Source organism: Leptidea sinapis, chromosome 31 (assembly GCF_905404315.1).
Source record: "Leptidea sinapis chromosome 31, ilLepSina1.1, whole genome shotgun sequence".
NCBI lineage: Eukaryota > Metazoa > Arthropoda > Insecta > Lepidoptera > Pieridae > Leptidea > Leptidea sinapis.
In genome coordinates, this window is record NC_066295.1 from 4716895 (window position 1) to 4735008 (window position 18114).

Below are 18114 nucleotides of genomic sequence, written 5' to 3' on the forward strand. Positions count from 1 at the left end.
TCCTAAAGGCTTTTACAGCGAAGCCGCGCAGGCGCGGGGCGTCTCGAAAGGAGACTCGAACCTCGGACCGCCTGTTCACTAGGGTGGATTGAAATTTGAAGAATAGACTTACAGAATTCTGACTATATACAATGTACATTTTTGACAAATTAAGGTTCGCAGAGAGAAGAACACCACAAAGGGATACAGTAAGAAAGATAAGATAAGTGAATCTATTGTGGCTGTAACCGATTTTCATTGACAAGTTGTTACCACTCAGGCCTGTAATTAGCTCCTAAGTATTTTATATATTAAACCTGTGATTAAACTACTTGGATTGATTGATCAATAATAAATTATATAAAACGAGTTGTATCACATACCTCGTAATTGCTGTAGTAAAAGAAACCAAAAAAAAATTATAAGTTAATTTTATTTGAACGGCTACCACCAATACTATTATTCCATTTTTATTTAATTTATTTCTTATAAATTATCACAATTTACTAAAGCTTTAAATTAATTATTGACAGTTGATTCCGGAGCCCTACTCACACTTAACCGATCTAAAAATGAACTTCATCAAACTGCCAAGCGCTGATATGGACTATTTTCATTAAAATTGTGACGTAAAAGGGCAAAATGCAGGAGCGTCGGGAATAAAGGAATTGTGAAATATTCAACGCAAGCTGCAGCCAAAACTGACACACTTCTTTTATAAGCTCGTAAGCTGACACGGCCTATTTTCCTTTGTAAACTACTCTCAGCTTCAATAGAGCACGCTACTTCTTCGTTTCCTTATGTGAATACTGAAAGGGACCTATCACTCTTTAACCTCTTTTATGTTTCTTCATTTACAAGTATGGATGTAAATGGATCAATAATGATTGCAATAATTGTAGAAGTCAACTAAGGTAATAAGTAGCTTAAGCTATATATAACTTATTACAGTGGAATAAGATCTAAACTATTTTAATTAAATTTATATACAATAAATATTGAGCGTATTTTAAATTAAAAGTTTTTCTGGACCAATTATTGTGCAATTCAATGTATTAGAAATGTTGTAAGTGAATATAAGTTTGCTAGATGGAAACAGCTGAATGGAAACAATAATATGTACGATGCCACAAATTTACCAGCCATTTTGACAGATGAGCGGATTTTGCAGTCTCATTTTGAAAAATATTCATTCAATATAAAACATACATACATACAATAACAATATATACCCACCAGATACACCGACGATCTGGTCAAGATCGCCGGAATTCAATGGATGAGGGCAGCGCAGGACCGACCGTTGTGGAGTTCTTTGGGGGAGCCAATCTCCTTACGGGGTGTTCCGTGGGGATGATTTTTTTTTTGCGTACGAGATTTTAGTCAGAAGCCGAGACATGAGATCTTATCTGAAATCTGATCAGGAAGTGTTTCCTCTAAGATTATTATTATCAAATGTATGACTCAGCAATGTTTATCAATATCAAATACAACATAGGGAAGCTGGAATTTGTTAGAAATAAAATTTGTAAACAATGACGCTGTCCGATGTGAACCAGAAAGTAATCATCATGAATAATTTAATTCTAATTATAGCGTTTACTGTATTAAATATGCAAATAAAATGATTCCACACTCAACTTGCTGCAGCACGCCGCATTGCACAAACAATTATCAGCATAATACTAATTCATTTATGAGCCTAACTTGCTATCGTATCACTTCTTTATTTATTTTAATAAGTGAGGAAACGAGTTCTAGACGAAACCCAAATCTTTTAATTTAATTTAAGCTGTATCTTCTGTCTATAAAGATCTGGGACCTAGACTTCAACAGCAGCAATGTATCTCAATGTTCCGATATCTAAAACTATTCTCAGTCATCTGTTGAGGACTTAAGTATAGATTTATGATAGTTTAGCAGCGGGAGACTCTTTGCACAGGGTACCGGGTAGATTATGGGTACTATAACGGTGCCTATTTCTATCTTGAAGCAGTAATGTGTAAACATTATTATGTTTCGGTCTGTAGGGCGCCGTAACTAGTGGGCAAATTACTGGGAAAATGAGACTTAACGTCTTATGTCTGAAGGTGACGACCGCAATTGTAGTGCCGAACCGTATTATTGGATTCCTAATTGGAATCCTAATCGGCACTACAATGTAATAGGCAAGGCCATTATCAATTACCATCAAGCCAATCATCCTACTCATCGCGTCCCTTACTGTTATAAAAAAACGGGGAATGTGAAAGTATTATCACGCATCTGATATTACTTGAGACGATGCTTATTCCAGATTAAGTCAATGAGACTTTTAAAACCCTGATCTGACAAGACACAGGGACTACGATACTTAAACCTAAAATATCTCTCCGAGTCACTCATTTGGCATTCCCGTTGGTAGTTCTAAGTCCACGTTTCATACTCTAAATTGACGTTTTAATGCATACCGTTAATTAATAAAGGCACTTTATTATTATTATTAAACAAAATGCATTGGAGATAATTGACCCAATTTGTAAATTAATAATTACATAGCATTAAGTGAAACAAATTGAGTATTAAAATATTTGTTTACAATTTAAATTGGCAATAAAAAGTGTGTCACTGATAATATTGTCATTATTTTATTCAATTTGACAAATGAATTATTATTGCGAAGACACTCAAACGTAGATTCCAAAAAAATATTTAAAACTTGCACGGTACCTCGACTAATCAACTGATTATAATATTAAAATAATATTGATAAAGTTACCAATATAATAATAAACCTTCACAGTTAAGCTCGGTTGTAAGTTCACGATCTTTCCAACAATATCTTAATCGCCATATCGGACGATCAAAAGCTAAACTTAAGTGTTTGAAGATACTTGACTTTCATTTTGACTTTATGGATTCCACTCTCCTGTATAATACTCGAATTGCATTATATCTATCCTTGCGGACGAGTTTCATGTCTGTTCATTTGTTATTAATCATATTATCTGTTGAACAGTTCAGTTCACCACCAACGATTCATATGCACTACAAACATGAGTATGTATTACAAAATCTAGCAAATACTTGAAGTAGTTGGTTATGTAATATAATTAAGCTGTTATAATAATATTTAAATATAATATTGTTATTTTACATTTTTTAAAGGTGAGTTATAGAATATTGTAACTACATCAAAAATGTTATATCCCGCTTTGCCAGCCTGTTGAGAGAAAATTTCAATATAAAGTACTGTTTGAACCGCGAAGCGAATTTCGAAACTATGCACCTAGATTGCGATTCCTGAGAGAGATTCTTTGAGAAAAATGTAGTGTTCGAGAGCACGTAGCGCTACGACGTTCCAACGTAGTATTTCGACGTAGCACGTCTACGATCTGATAGCTTCTTTGTGGTTCATTGCATTCTAATTTGAAAAATGCAGCAGTAAAGTTGTACTATGTATATTGTACACTTTTTGTTCATTTATTTACAAAGCACAATTCATATATTTTAAGTAAAATTTTTACAATGCTCAATAATTAATAAGTATTATTATTATGTGGGAGTTTACTTTGACTGTAGTTTAATTTAATTAAGGTTTTATAACTAATGCCAATTTTTGTTTACAAAATTTTATATTTATATGAATATTTAATTAATGAGTCACATGTTTACTTAGCTAATGGTGTCTTATGAAAAAGCGGTTTATTGATAAATAATTTTCAAATTACTCTCTACTAAAATCTAAATATTAAAATACAAATAAAGGATCTTAAGTAAGCTAAGTATTATAAACGTACTCAGATTTGTAATTTCTACTTAAAGATTTTCCTCAAGTCGCGTCAAAGTAAAGTATGAAAATCAATAAAGTAAATCCAAATACAGTTCGAAAGCAGATGCTGAGCGTCAGATAAGAGGATCAACAAATGATTTATGAAAATCACGGGGCTGCGTGCTATTCAAATATGCACCTTTTGTTATGGAAATAGAATTTCATTCTCAAATATCCATGAGATATATCTCAATGAAGGTTGACAATTGTTTTTATTATTGTATTCCAATAAAGCCTGTTGTATGAGTTCGTAATCCTTTGCGATAATAATATTATTTCGTAGAGATAAATAAAATTTTCTTCTGTTAAATTTATTTTGATCTGACATGTTGTCAAGTCTCTAGAATATATTCTATTCCATCTCGCTTAGGGCCACGGTCGATCACTTCAAAAAAAAGATCATTTTCATGCATATCGCTTTTTTGCTAGATTGTTTATACTACCTCAGAACTCTGCCATTGATGGAAACTTGTTAAGGAAGGCTTTTCTAATTCTGATCCACAACCTTGTTATGCGACGCTAGTTCCAGTGAAGTTTAAGATTTAGAAACATACAGCTGTGAACATAGACGAATGCTTGACATAGGTAATTAACATAGTGGTAAAAACGAAATTAATGTTTAAATCTAGATTAATTAAACTTACATAACCAATGCTTATAAATATTAATTAAAATTATATAATTATTAACTGTATTTTAATTACTAATTCCTTCCTGACACATAATTTTTTACTATTAGTTCAGCCCATAAAAGTTAAAATAAAAAATTATACTTTTGCAATATTAATGGTTCGACGAGTATGAAGTAATATTTGTCTACGGTGGGTACATTTAACTGATTTGTATTTAAAGTATGCTCGAGTGTACTAACAGAGTGTGATCACATTCACAATCATACTTTAGTCCATCGCAATTGTTATAACTATATCATTAGAGAACAATAAACAGTTGTAACTGGTATTGATAAATTCGCTGTGTTTCATGTGAATTCTTCAGCACACATCTTTCATTTGATAGGCTTGTAATTGTAGCCTGTATAGCCCATTGGTTAGTGACCCTGCCTATTGAGCTGCTATGTAAAATTATAAAATTTATAATTAAATATCAATAATTGTTATATCTATATAATATGAGCTGTTTTGAACAATAAAAGTGTTATTTGATGAAGTGGAATTAAGGGAACTTATTAATGATAATTTTACGCAATAAGATAGGTAAGTGTATTGTAATTAGAAGGCTATAAAATATATTCCATTATCAGTAGTTACAAGCAGCACAGTCCTATTAATAACTTGTATTATTATCTTCAATTTAAAACAAACTAGTTTACATGAAAACAAAATATTGCGCCCTTCAGGCCCCTTAGGCGATCTCGATCTCTAAAGGCTAAATAAGGATATTTTAATATATATGGCATAGGTCAAAAAAGAAATGAGATAGAGAGAGAGATAAAAGGACAACTGGTATGTAAAAATGCAAAATTGTATTATTAATTCTTAAAGGCATGTTGAAATCGTAAGATTCTCTCAAACTTTAGCCAGAAAACTTTCAAAAAAGTATATCAAAATCTAAATCGAACAATTAAAGGCTAGAATAAACACAGCTTGAGCCAAAGAAGAGGTTTGTTGGATTTGAAATTTCTGAAATATGAGAAGTCATAATAATATCTGTGATAATGCAGATTTAGTATCTAATATTAAGTTATATATGATCTCTCGATATCCTCGCAAAAGAATAACGGCTCTTATAAAACCTTTAGGAAATCTATTCACCAATTTTCAGAATGTCTAAAATACTAAAAGATAAGGTCAAAAATTAAGACCCTTTTCGGGTCTCACTTAAAAATAAAATAAAGTTTTGGGAATGCCAAATAAATTCTTTTTCTGTGATAAATTAAATAATTTTAATGTTAACAAAGTATACTTAATATTTTAATGTATCGAACTACTTGTGACCTAAAACAATTCCATTTCGATAATTTTCGGTGATAAGTAAATACGTATTTTAATTTATGTATTATTCACTTGACTACAATATTAATTTAATCTATAAACTTAATTATAATTGCATGCTGTATCTATATATTTAGAATTAATTCTAAACAATATCGTATTAAAGTAATGATCACTGGTGGATTAATAAAAAACTAAACATGAAAACTTCATAATAAATTCAGTGTAATTACTCAAAATGTCGCATCTAGAACACACGCGTGACCACAACCAAATAACTGTCAGTATTAATCACGGAGGAAGCGTTGACATGACATTAACCAAAATAGTTTTGAGTGACATGACTGTTATGGTTCACACAGCTGTGACGTAATGTGTACTCTGTAGTCAACATAATTAAAATATCACTTACTTATAAATACAAAAATATTGTGATGTTTAAAAAAAACATCTACAATGTTTGATCAGTTTTTCTATCAATATTGGTAATTCGGAAATTCAAATAGTAATCAACAAATCATATTTTAAAAGCATATCTTTTACTGCGCTTCAGTTACAGTTACTAGAATAATTATATTTCATTGATTATTGTGCGTTGTTGAAACAAATTGTGCCTCACTCGAGTGACTTATATATTTAGATTTCATCTTGTAAGGTTTCATTTATGAACTATTTTAACACTTTCTATTGAAATAATAACTGCCAATTCGGAAAAGATACTTATTTAGTGGTGAAACACTAGTACTGTGGTATACTCCATCTGTCTGTCTGTCAACTGATTAGATCTCATAAAACTTGACTTTATACACACTCTGAAGTTTTGACAGCGCACCAAATAATAAAAACCTATAGGATGAGTTCCAAATTTTAAAAATATTATACATATTGTTTAAGCGCCTTCTCTTGTTTATTTTTGAAAAGTACTTTAAAAATTACAGTGTTACATTTTGTACGATGGTACCCTTTGTATGCACATTTGATCACTTTTTAAGTTAGAGCACTCGTTTCTCATGATTACTTCTCATCGATTTGGATAACTTGCATGTGACAATGAGACATTGTCAAATTAACTCTTAAACGTGTGTTGAATTAGTAAAATTCCATTATACTTACGTAAGAAAATTTTCAAAAACCTATATCACAAATCTTAATGACCGTTCGCTTATTTGTTAAATAATCCATTTTCTACCCTTATTATATTATCTCTTTTAATAATGGATGTCAAAAATTATGATTCAAGCGTAGCCTTCACTGTATTATTGTTTTTTTTTCGGAAAAAGAAAACAAGGACGAAACGAACGAGGACAACAAGGAGTTCCCGATTTAATTGAAGTTTAGTAAATATTATTAATAATAAAAATGGAATATTTAATAACTAATGTCTGATAAGGGTAATTTAAGATTGTCAGTAACAATTTACATGGACACTAAACGTCGGTTTAATATTAATAATTTTCGTTTTCCGCAATAGCTTTAGTGTTATTTATAAAAAAATCGTTATTTTTTCGTTATTTAAAGGAGATAGAAAATTTAAAAAAATAAAATCTTTCTGTCGACCGTGACAGGACTCGAACCTGCAATCTTCGGATCCGAAGTCCGACGCCTTATCCATTAGGCCACACGGTCATATCCGAAGGGTTGAAAGTTACGTAAAGTTAGTTCACAGCATTGCTATTTGAAACTATCCGCCCTCACATTGCTTCAGTTATGAAAATGAACTGAAGCTATTTTATTAATTATTAATATTCTTAGCAGAATGCTCCACAGGAAAATATGGACAAACTTATTATTATATTAGTTGCTTATTATTTATTTTATTTGATGATTAATTTTTTAATGTGTGATATTCAAAGATACCTATCATGGCCTAAATTTTGGAATAAATATTTTGAATCTTTGAATCGGCACATGCACATTAAGCCGAAGAGTAAGTAGAAAACACGCAAACATGGTGTTTTTAGACAAGTTTTGTGGTAAAAGTATAGTATATATATATATATTTCGAGTTATGAACACTACTTAATCCTGTTACACATATCCTTAAGTCTTATTTGTAGGTTGCTAATGCTTGCTGTTGGTTATAGTTAACACTGCCGAGCTTTTTTGAACTACCGCATTTCTTTGAAGTTAAACAAGTTTTTTGGCATGGCGTGACGCATTTTTTTGGTACTTCTCTCAGAAAAGTTATTCTCATAGCTTGTACTGTTTTGTGTATGATCATTTATTCAGATTACTAGTGAATAACGAGGATTGTAAGCATATAAACTGTTTTCCTTCCAAGAATTTTGAAATTATTGGCTTTGTTACATAGATGGCGGGCCGGCAGCCGTGAACTCATATCGCTCAAGGTCGCTGGCATTTAGTGTCGCCTTAATGACACACGCACAAGCAAACATTTTATATCATGACGTATTAATTAATTTATTGTAAACACAACACTTGAACGGTTTCAGTAAGTATATACTTAGTGATAATGTAGCTTTATCTTGTTAATATAATCTTATACTATTTAAAAATGTAAAAACTTACATAAAATGTAATTATTCATGCAAACGTTATTAATATTTAACTTAATACATTTCAATTGTGTTCATTAATATTGCAAACAGTTTACGATGATTTATTAATAACAACATTAATTTATGTTCTTACATTATTTTTTTAATTAAAAAACGAAAGAGCTTTTTCTTCTTCTTTTAAAATATCTCACGAAGAAGTTTTTCCATAAGAAACACTTTAAAGGAAGGTTGCGGTTCACTTGCGATGTAGCTTGTAGTAAATGGTATAATGAATAACTTAGACATTAATAAAAATAAATGTACCGTACATTTTAAGATAGATGAATGAACAATGTTTGAATAAATTTGAATTTACTAATCAAATAGAGGCCAGAAGTACAGTGGCATCGAGTTAAATTAATCTTATTAACGGTCATTTAAAGAACTTATTTCTTTAAAAGTCCGCCAGGTACCATTGTAGTTTCGGTTCTCCTTTTCCATAAAAACAAAATACTCTGAGATTTAATAATAGTTTATTTGTACGCGAACAGGGCTTGTTTTAAAAAATACTTATGGTCCATCTGTAGTAACATTTTTTTTCATACATTTTTAATTTTAAACTACTAAAGGATTCGGACATGAAACTAGAGGCTTAAAAGTGCTACTACTTAATAGCTCTTCATAAAAAATATTTAAATGTTTTTTGTAACCGCCTAACTTATTTGTCAGTAAAATACGGTGCGCTGGAAACGAAACAATCACAGTTGAAAAAATTGAGTAGCTTTTTTTGTTATATTTTTTTAATTTGCATTTAAGTTACATTAGGTTATTTATAATAATTCTCTTTTAGCATTCTTAGCAAATTCCGTAAAATGAAATAAAAATAGTTTTTTTTTTATGTTAATAAGGGACAAAACGAGTAGGACGTTCAGCTGATGGTAATTGATACGCCCTATCCATTACAATGCAGTGCCGCTCAGAATTATTGAAAACCCCAATTTGCTAAACTTGAAGAGCTATCACAAAGATGTACATTTAAATAGTTATGATTCAAACATTTAGTGAAAGGAATATTATGATAATATAATAGAAGTATATAGAACAATAGATTTCTTCGTATGCTTGCAACGTTCCGGATATTGAGTGACTTTTGCAGCGATGTGTACAAAGTGACGGCAGAATGAGGAAACAAGATCGCCAAATATTTTATTAAAACATACAGCAGTTATTTTAAGAGGCTACCGTTGAAGTTTCCGCGGCTTATTATACATAAGATTATTTATTATACCTTGTTATAATTAAATACACCATATTATCTACATATTGATTCAAGGCCAGTTTCAAATTTATTAATATTAAATCGCTTCTTACGCGCTGGTGGTCAATTAGTCACCTGAAAAGTGACATGTAAGTACTACTTATTATAAGATATCTATATTCAAATATTTCAGGGTAACATTACCTATAAACGAAGCACCTAAATGCTACGACAAAGCATGTCTTTTGTTATTCAAATGTAATAAAATGAAATGAAACATGAAGGAATTCCTTTTTCGTCAACGATTTCGCACATTTACATATTACTTTTACGACAGAGTGATTTCCATAGAATTATATTTAAAAGTCTTAAAGACATTTGAAATTCCTAAAGAAGCGTAATTGAATAACACAAATAGATTCACATTTCCTTTGAGCGAAATATCGGCACCAATTTAACGATAAATACTTAGATCCTTCATGCAAATGCGACAATATAACGTTATTGTAAAAATTTGTTTTTATTTAGTTAAATTGTTTATTTATTCAAACAAAACACATCTTATAATTGAGAAGTGTACCAAGAATACTGGCAGGATTGCCGCTTCGGAGTCCCGCATCGTCCATAAATTTTATTTTCAAATTTTTTCAAAGTGTTTCATATTACTACAGTTTTTTGAAATACATTGTATTTGTGATATCTTATTTCCTTAGGTGTTTATATTATTACTTGCTTACCTTGAGTAGTAATAATTAATTATTATACAGGAAGCTGAATGGCAATCTTGAAATAATCAAACGAATTTTTAACTACTTTAACACTTCGAAATAAATTTAGCAAATCACTTAATAAACTACAGAATTTAATCCTACTAATATTATAAATGTGAAAGTTTGTATGTCTGGATGTATGTTTGAACTTCTTTAACGCAAAATCTACTGAATAGATTTTGATGAAACTTTATAATAATATAGCTTACATACCAGAAGAACAAATAGGCTATAATTTATAAAACTATAGTGTGAATTAAACAAAATATAAAAGAAGTGTGATTAATAATGAATACAACTAGCGCCATCTCTTATCAACTAGCAAGGAAAAGATTAATACAATTTATATGGCAAAACAACGTTTGCCGGGTCAGCTAGTTTACAAATATTTCAAATTGATATGTTATTATCTCTAACTATACAAAACAAATATTAACATATTTAAGTTACATAATAACTATTTTTGAAGAGGAGGACTAGCGAGCGTACAGGTCAACTGGTGTTAAGTGATCACCGCCGCCCACATTCTCTTGCAACACCAGAGGAATCACAGGAGCGTTGCCGGTCTTCAAGGAAGGTGTACGGTGTGATAGAAGACACAAGTTTCTTCCGGCACTGGTCGACGATTTTCCCAGAGAGACCTGCATGACCCGATATATAAGACCTGGCCGTTAATTATGCTCACTATGATTTTGGACAGAAGAGAGATTATCACTATAGGCCTGTAGTTTTCCGGTCTAAATGTATCCTTTGTTTTGGATCGGATAGACAAGGGCTGACTTTCATGAGTCAGGAACTACGCCTTTTGTATATGAGTGCCGGAATAAACGCGTTAGCACCGGCGTCAACTCAGGGGCACACGTCCAACGAACACAGCTAACTCAAACTAGTTATGGAATGAACTTCCTTGTGTGGTGTTTCCAGGACGATACGATATGTGTACCCTTAAAAAACATTTGCCCACCATTTTTTAATGGAAGACTGATCACCGCCGCTCACATTCTCTCGCAATACCAGAAGAATTACAGGAGCGTTGCCAGCCTTTTAGAAAGGTGTACGCACTTTTTTTTAAATAATTCCATGTAGTGTCGTACTGGAAACACCGCACAAGGAATCTCATTCACTACTTACTAGCTACTACTACCATAGTTACTAGCTGACCCGACAGACGTTGTTCTGTGCATAATAAAAATTATTACTGTTTTTTTATGAATTTGTCAATAATATTTCATAACACCGAGAATTATTTTGTAAAATATGCTTCCTGTCATACGTTCTATATTATGTATAGAAAATCATAGCTTCTAGGTGTTACTGTAATGAAATTGTTTCACAGCAGAACTGTCAAACCGTGGGTCAAAAAATTCTCTCATAGAAAATATGTCCTCACAAAACAAAATTGGTATTAAAAATAATTATGGGTCTCAAATCGAAATAAAAACTATCCTATCTCTCAAGTTGGACAAAACTGCACTCGATGAAGTAATCCCCATTAAAATCCGTTAATTAGTTTAGGAGTCCATCGCGGACAAACAAAGTGTCACGTAATTTATATAATATATTATAGCTGGCCCAGCAAACGTTGTATTGCCATATAAAGTAATATAAAAATTCAATAATTAATATTTTTAGGGTATACAAAATAGATGACGACCGATTCTCAGACCTACCAAATATATCGTACATAAAATTTATGGTACTACAATCATCATTATATTCGATTGCCATATTGCAACTCTATAGCGTGTCTGTGGATGGATTAGAATAATATTAAAATCGCGATACAAAAGTAAGTGTTGATCGTAGATGGGTGAAATTTTGAAAAATTTTGAGTATTCGTCTCTCTCGAACTCCTCCGAAACGGCTTGACCGATTCTCATGAAATTTTGAGTGCATATTGGGTAGTTCTGATTAGATTAGATTAGAATAATATTAAAATCGCGATACAAAAGTAAGTGTTGATCGTAGATGGGTGAAAATTTGAAATTGTATGTATTTTTTAATGCTGTCTCATAATCAAACAAATTTAAAAAAAAATGTCAAAAAAACTAAATAAAAATTTCGTGTGGATGGATGGAAACATTTAGGGGGATGAAAAATAGATGTTGTCCGATTCTCAGAACTACCCAATATGCACTCAAAATTTCATGAGAATCGGTCAAGCCGTTTCGGAGGAGTTCGGTCCCGCACACCGTGACACGAGAATTTTATAATAATATATTAGATTAGATATACTTCGTCTGACCATAAATACTGTTGCAATTCAAAATAAACAAAATATTACATTTGAATTAAAGTAATTTTTAAAACTCTCCATACGCTTGGTATTAGTAAAATGTTTGTGTATCGGGCTATTAATAGGTACAATGATACCTTCTCTGTTTATGACAGAAAAAGATCTAGCCGTCGACGTAGTGTTCGTACAAAGCAGTAAATCGTCGTGGTCAAAGCAGTAAATGAATGAATTCAAAGAAATCCTGTCAGAAAGCAAAATATTTTATCTTGGGAGATAAAGATAGCACGAAGCGCACAAACATAGCTAGAACCATGTTGCGTATTTTAAAAGATAGGACTTGCAGCCTATAAGAGACATACTGGTAATTTCTTTACTGATAATTTAAAAAAGAATAGGGTGGTATAATTGAAATGGGTATATATATATTATATATTCCCATTTCGATCAAAACGCAAAGGGAGGTCACTGAAAAATTTTATTTACGGATGAGATTTTTTTTTACAACTGAGCAACAATTTAACAAACAAAATAACCGATTTTATGCTCAAAGCTCTAAGGAAGTTTCCCAATTACATATTCGACAGAATGCAACGATAGCACTATCCGACTTCAGTGATGGTTTGGTGGGGTTATTACCTGTGAAGGAGTGACTGAGTCATACTTTCGTGAAAAAGGTATCAAAACATCGGCACAAGTGTATCAAGATACCATTATTGAGAGGTAGTGATGCCGCTTAATAACATTATGGTCAATAACCACGAGTGCTCCTTCCAGCAAGACTCGGCGCCGGGTCATAAAGCTTCATCAAAGCTGATGACTGGCCGTAGTCTAGTCCCGATCTTATTTCGCTAGATTATGATTTATGGTCAGAGTTTTCGAGAGTAAGGTATAGAGTTGCTATAAACGTCATGATAATTTGGAGTCCCTACAAAAATCTGTGCGATTGACTGGCAGTGAAGAATTTTCCCATGGAAAGAGTGCGTGCTTCTATTGATAACTGGCCTCAACGTTTATAGGACTCTATTGCAGCCAATGGAGACCACTTCGAAAAAGCTTTTTAAATTTCAAATTGTTTTATATTCATGTATTAAACTAATACAATGTAAAAGTAATAAAATATGTTATTTGCAATAAAAAAAATCCTATGTTTCTGTATGTATTGCAAGACTAGGTGTAATACGTAAGAGGTAACAATTAAATGTTTGTTAATATAAATATTTATCTTTCCGATTTTCACTATTTCCTTAATTTGTTTACCTAGTTACACGCATAGGGCAAAATATATAGTGGCATTAGGCGACCGAGACAGGACTCGAACCTGCAATCCTCGGATCCGAAGTCCGACGCCTTATCCATACAGAATTCAATCAACTCAGGATATACGAGGTATACGAGATACATTTCAAGGAGTAATAGAATAGAATATGGCATGAAAAGTGTGTTAGTTCAGAAAACTTTTAATCAGTACTGAACTAAATTTCCACTTATCCGGCCATGTTATCAAAGAAATTCGGAAATAGTCTGGTGGAAATATTAAAAAGAATTTGTTGTGCTGCAAGAGTTTGTTTTATTTAAAGCACTAGTTCTAATGTCCTAGAAGTATTAAAAGATTAGTTTCATTACTATGATAATAATTTTTTTATGCTAGGGATTTCACCTATTTTACGGAGCAAACTCACTATTTAAAAACAATGCTAAAGTAAATTACTTAAATCTTATGGGATTTGCTTGATTTTATATTTTTTTGCACCTCTTATTTATAAAGAGAGTAGCTCATAATGTTTTTAGGAGTGGCTTCTTTATCATTCCAAAGGGTATTTTAGATTAGTTTTTCAGTAGTCGTTTTTTGTTTTTGTTGTAACTTAGAAACTACATACAATTTTTATTACTTAGTCTGTGGTCAGGGTTTTATTGTTTTAGCAGTAGTTTAGTGTTTTTATAATTTTTAAGTAGTTTCATGGACTTAGATTGAAGAATCCATTAACGAAACAACAAATGAATGGTAGGAGAAAAAATGTGGATTTATACTGTCTTCTTCATTTTGAATCCCATTTTTTGTAAGTTCATGTGCAGCATCATTTGTCGGTAGTCCACTACTACCGCGCTTTGTGGATGTTGTTATTGAAGTTAGAAACATGATCAGATAAAATGTCTATTATAATGCGGATAGTTTAGTTAGGAACTAGTTCCAACTCAGAACAACACGGACCTCCGATCAAACATTAAAAGGAAACAACAAAGTGTAGTTCTACAATTGTTATTGTTTTAACAATTTTTAGCACAAATTATGTGTGAAATATATTTTTTAATGTTTAATTAAAAAATCATTTCCACTTTTAATAAATGAGCGCTGGACGAAAATGTACAGCGTGATAATATATTATATGAAAAATAAAAAATAACGTCTGGTTTCATTTAATAAAACAATAAATAAAACTAAACCTAATACAAATAAATGATGAACAGTTAAATAAATCCTTAAAAATCAAAAAGTCTTTAACAAATATCAAATCCTTTTCTCATAAAAGCGCATCAGTCAATGAATTGAATACGAAATATGAAAAATATGACTCGTAACATTATTATTTACATTTAATATAAAGATACTGATATCCGTTGCATAAATAAATATAATACGATATATGAGTACCTCAATAAAAGCTATACTTTACAAAAAGATGCAGTAATATAAAACTCAATAAAATAAAGTTAACCGCAAATGCTGTCTTATTATCACAGGACTCACAAGAGCTTTATGTTATATATTTTGAGGATGTTCATGTCATGTATTGTAGGACCGTAGAAGTCCTTTCTAAGAATAGCAGATCTATAATTTTTTTGCAGAAATGACCGTTAATGAAGTTATTATCAAATATATAGAAACACGTCATACCGGAAAACAATATCCTTTTTTTGGAGAGGAGGAAAATACATTGACATATTAAAGACCCCGTAACGGGGCCATATATCGGATTCGGGTGTAAACACCCCTACTGACTAAAAACCTCCAACCAACATCACTTTATTCATTTAGTTCAAAGAAAATGAAGACTAATAAACGTAAAAAGTTATATTTTTTAACATTCACCACCACTTCTGAAAAGGATGAGCTTTAATTTGGAAAAGTGGCAAGAATAGCATTGCTATTCTTTTAAATAAACATTTACAGCTTTATTATTGTACGTTTTTTTTATTTGAATCTCTGTTAAGTAATACAACACAAATAGTCAATCGTAAAATACTAAAGGTATTCATTATGCGAGCTTTATATTACAAATTTTAAAGATATGAAATATATATATATATATATATAAGATGATAATAATTTTCGCAACATGAAGCATATTTTTGGAAGACAGGACATTTAGCACCCACTTCACGTTCACGAGTGTAACACATAGACCAGCCATCGGCACCCTCGATCATATTTTAGGAAAGGGATCATTCCGTCCCATTGATATGAAGACTTTTCTCTAATCTACAATAAAAATATTATAAAGAGGAGACATTTGTGTTTTTGTATATATGTTTGTAATGTTTTCACATAAAAAATACCAGACCGATTTAAAAATTTCCTTCATTATTAGAAAGCTACATCTGAGTGACATAGGCTATACTACTTAAAAAAAAAATAGTGATCCCTAATAAAAATGCAATAATATAACCCAAGGTGTGAATAATTAGTCTTAAATTCAAATTCAAATTCAATTCAAACCATATTATTCATATCCATGTATTCATCCTTATCCCAGTAAACGATATTTATTTAAGACCGTTTCAATACATATAAAATACTTCTTAAATTATTAAAATTGGATATTCCACTTAAAAGATAATAAAACGTATTTAAAAATGTCGATTTAAAGAAATTAATGCAATAATAATAAGTGACATAAAACTTTAATGTTAACAAAAATAAATCTATAGTCCGACTTTTAAGAAATTTCCACTACCACGAGATCGGTACTTATGTGAGTAAAACCGTTGAACTTTTACGATTTAATTCCTGCAATTTTATTTATCTACATTTGTTTCAAACTCTATAACAGATTAATATTAGCAAGTGATATCTTATCTATTTGTAGAAAACTGACTTTATAGCATTCGACTATTCTTTTTTTCGACTTTGCATTCGAGTCTTCGAGTGCAGAACAGCCGGGAAAGATTGTGTCGTACGAGTAGCTTACACACAGTATATGACATACAACTTTCGAATCTATTCCATCTTACATATTGGTTATATTTCAGTACGGTAATGTAGCGTGTGATCAGTTAAAGGAACGCTTGTAACTGAAGATGCCAAATGTCAACAATGTTGAAATTTACTTTAACTTGAAAAGGAAATCGCTTATTACTATCGCTTATATTTCTATTCATGAAGTGATGCTTTTGTACTATAGTTTGTTTAATAGTTGCCTAAGACATATCGCTTACTATGATCAACTGGATTAGCTTATGGAACGAAGATACTTTCATCACGTTGTGGTCAAAGTCTGTCTGTCAGTTATTATCTCTCTCCTCTGCATGACGGAGAGAGATAATAACTGATTTTTGACCGTTTATCAAGTTCATAATTTACAATTTCTAATTAAAATGTTAATATAATATGAATATTTTTCATGAGATAATAAATATATTAAATTTATATAGAAAACAATGATTTAGTTTAATAACAAAATAAACAGATTACAGAGGGAGAGTGAGAGAGAGAAAAAATGCATAGAAGGAAAATAACGCTTAAGTCAGTAAAATTTATCAATAAAACATTTCTTTTTTTTCAAATAAGGTCTGAACAATGGCTCGCGCAAAATCTGAGGCACATCTTTGGTGACAAATACCAAAAAAGTGCCACAGATTTTTCAGACTCACCTAATGATAACTATGAGTCTTAAGTCCCCATTTTAGTACTAGAGCACACTTACAAGATGACCAGTGGGAGGCTCCATTGCACAGGATGCCGACTAGATTATGAGTACCACAACGTCGACTATTTCTGCCGTTAGCATTACTGTGTTTTGGTCTGAAGGGCGCCGTAGCTAGTTAAATTAGAAAAATTGGGCAAATGAGACTTAACATCTTATGTCTCAAGGTGACGAGCGGAGTTGTAGAACCGCTCAGAATTTTTGGTGTTTTTCAAAAATCCTGAGCGACACTGCATTGTAATGGGCAGGGCGTAAAAATTACCATCAGCTTAACTTCCTGCTCGTCTCGTACCTTATTTTCATTAAAAAAATTCGATACAAATTGTATTTAATAATTATTGTGCCACTTCTAAATTAATAATTAATTCACAAACACTGATGTTACAGATCATTTCAAATGGTGTAATTTATTTTTAATTGACAGGAATATGTCTTTTGTAATCCTACTAATATTATAAACTTAAACTAATATTATAAATGTGAAAGTTTGTGTGTCTGGATGTCGGGATGTCGGGATGTCTGGATATCTGGATGTATGTTTGTACTTCTTTAACGCAAAAACTACTGAATGGATTTTGATGAAACTTTACAATAATATAGCTTACACATCAAAATAACAAATAGACTATAATTTAAAAAACTATAGTGTGAATTATCCAGAATATAAAAGAAATGTGAAGTAAGTAGA

The 18114-nt window shown here is 31.3% G+C and overlaps 1 non-coding gene across 1 annotated transcript; it reads right to left on the bottom strand.

Annotated features, from left to right (window-relative positions):
- Nucleotides 1-7295: 7295 nt before the first annotated feature.
- Trnar-ucg (transfer RNA arginine (anticodon UCG)) lies at nt 7296-7368 on the bottom strand. The gene has a single exon. It is a non-coding gene; the product is annotated as a tRNA-Arg (tRNA).
- Between the last annotated feature and the right edge of the window lie 10746 nt (nt 7369-18114).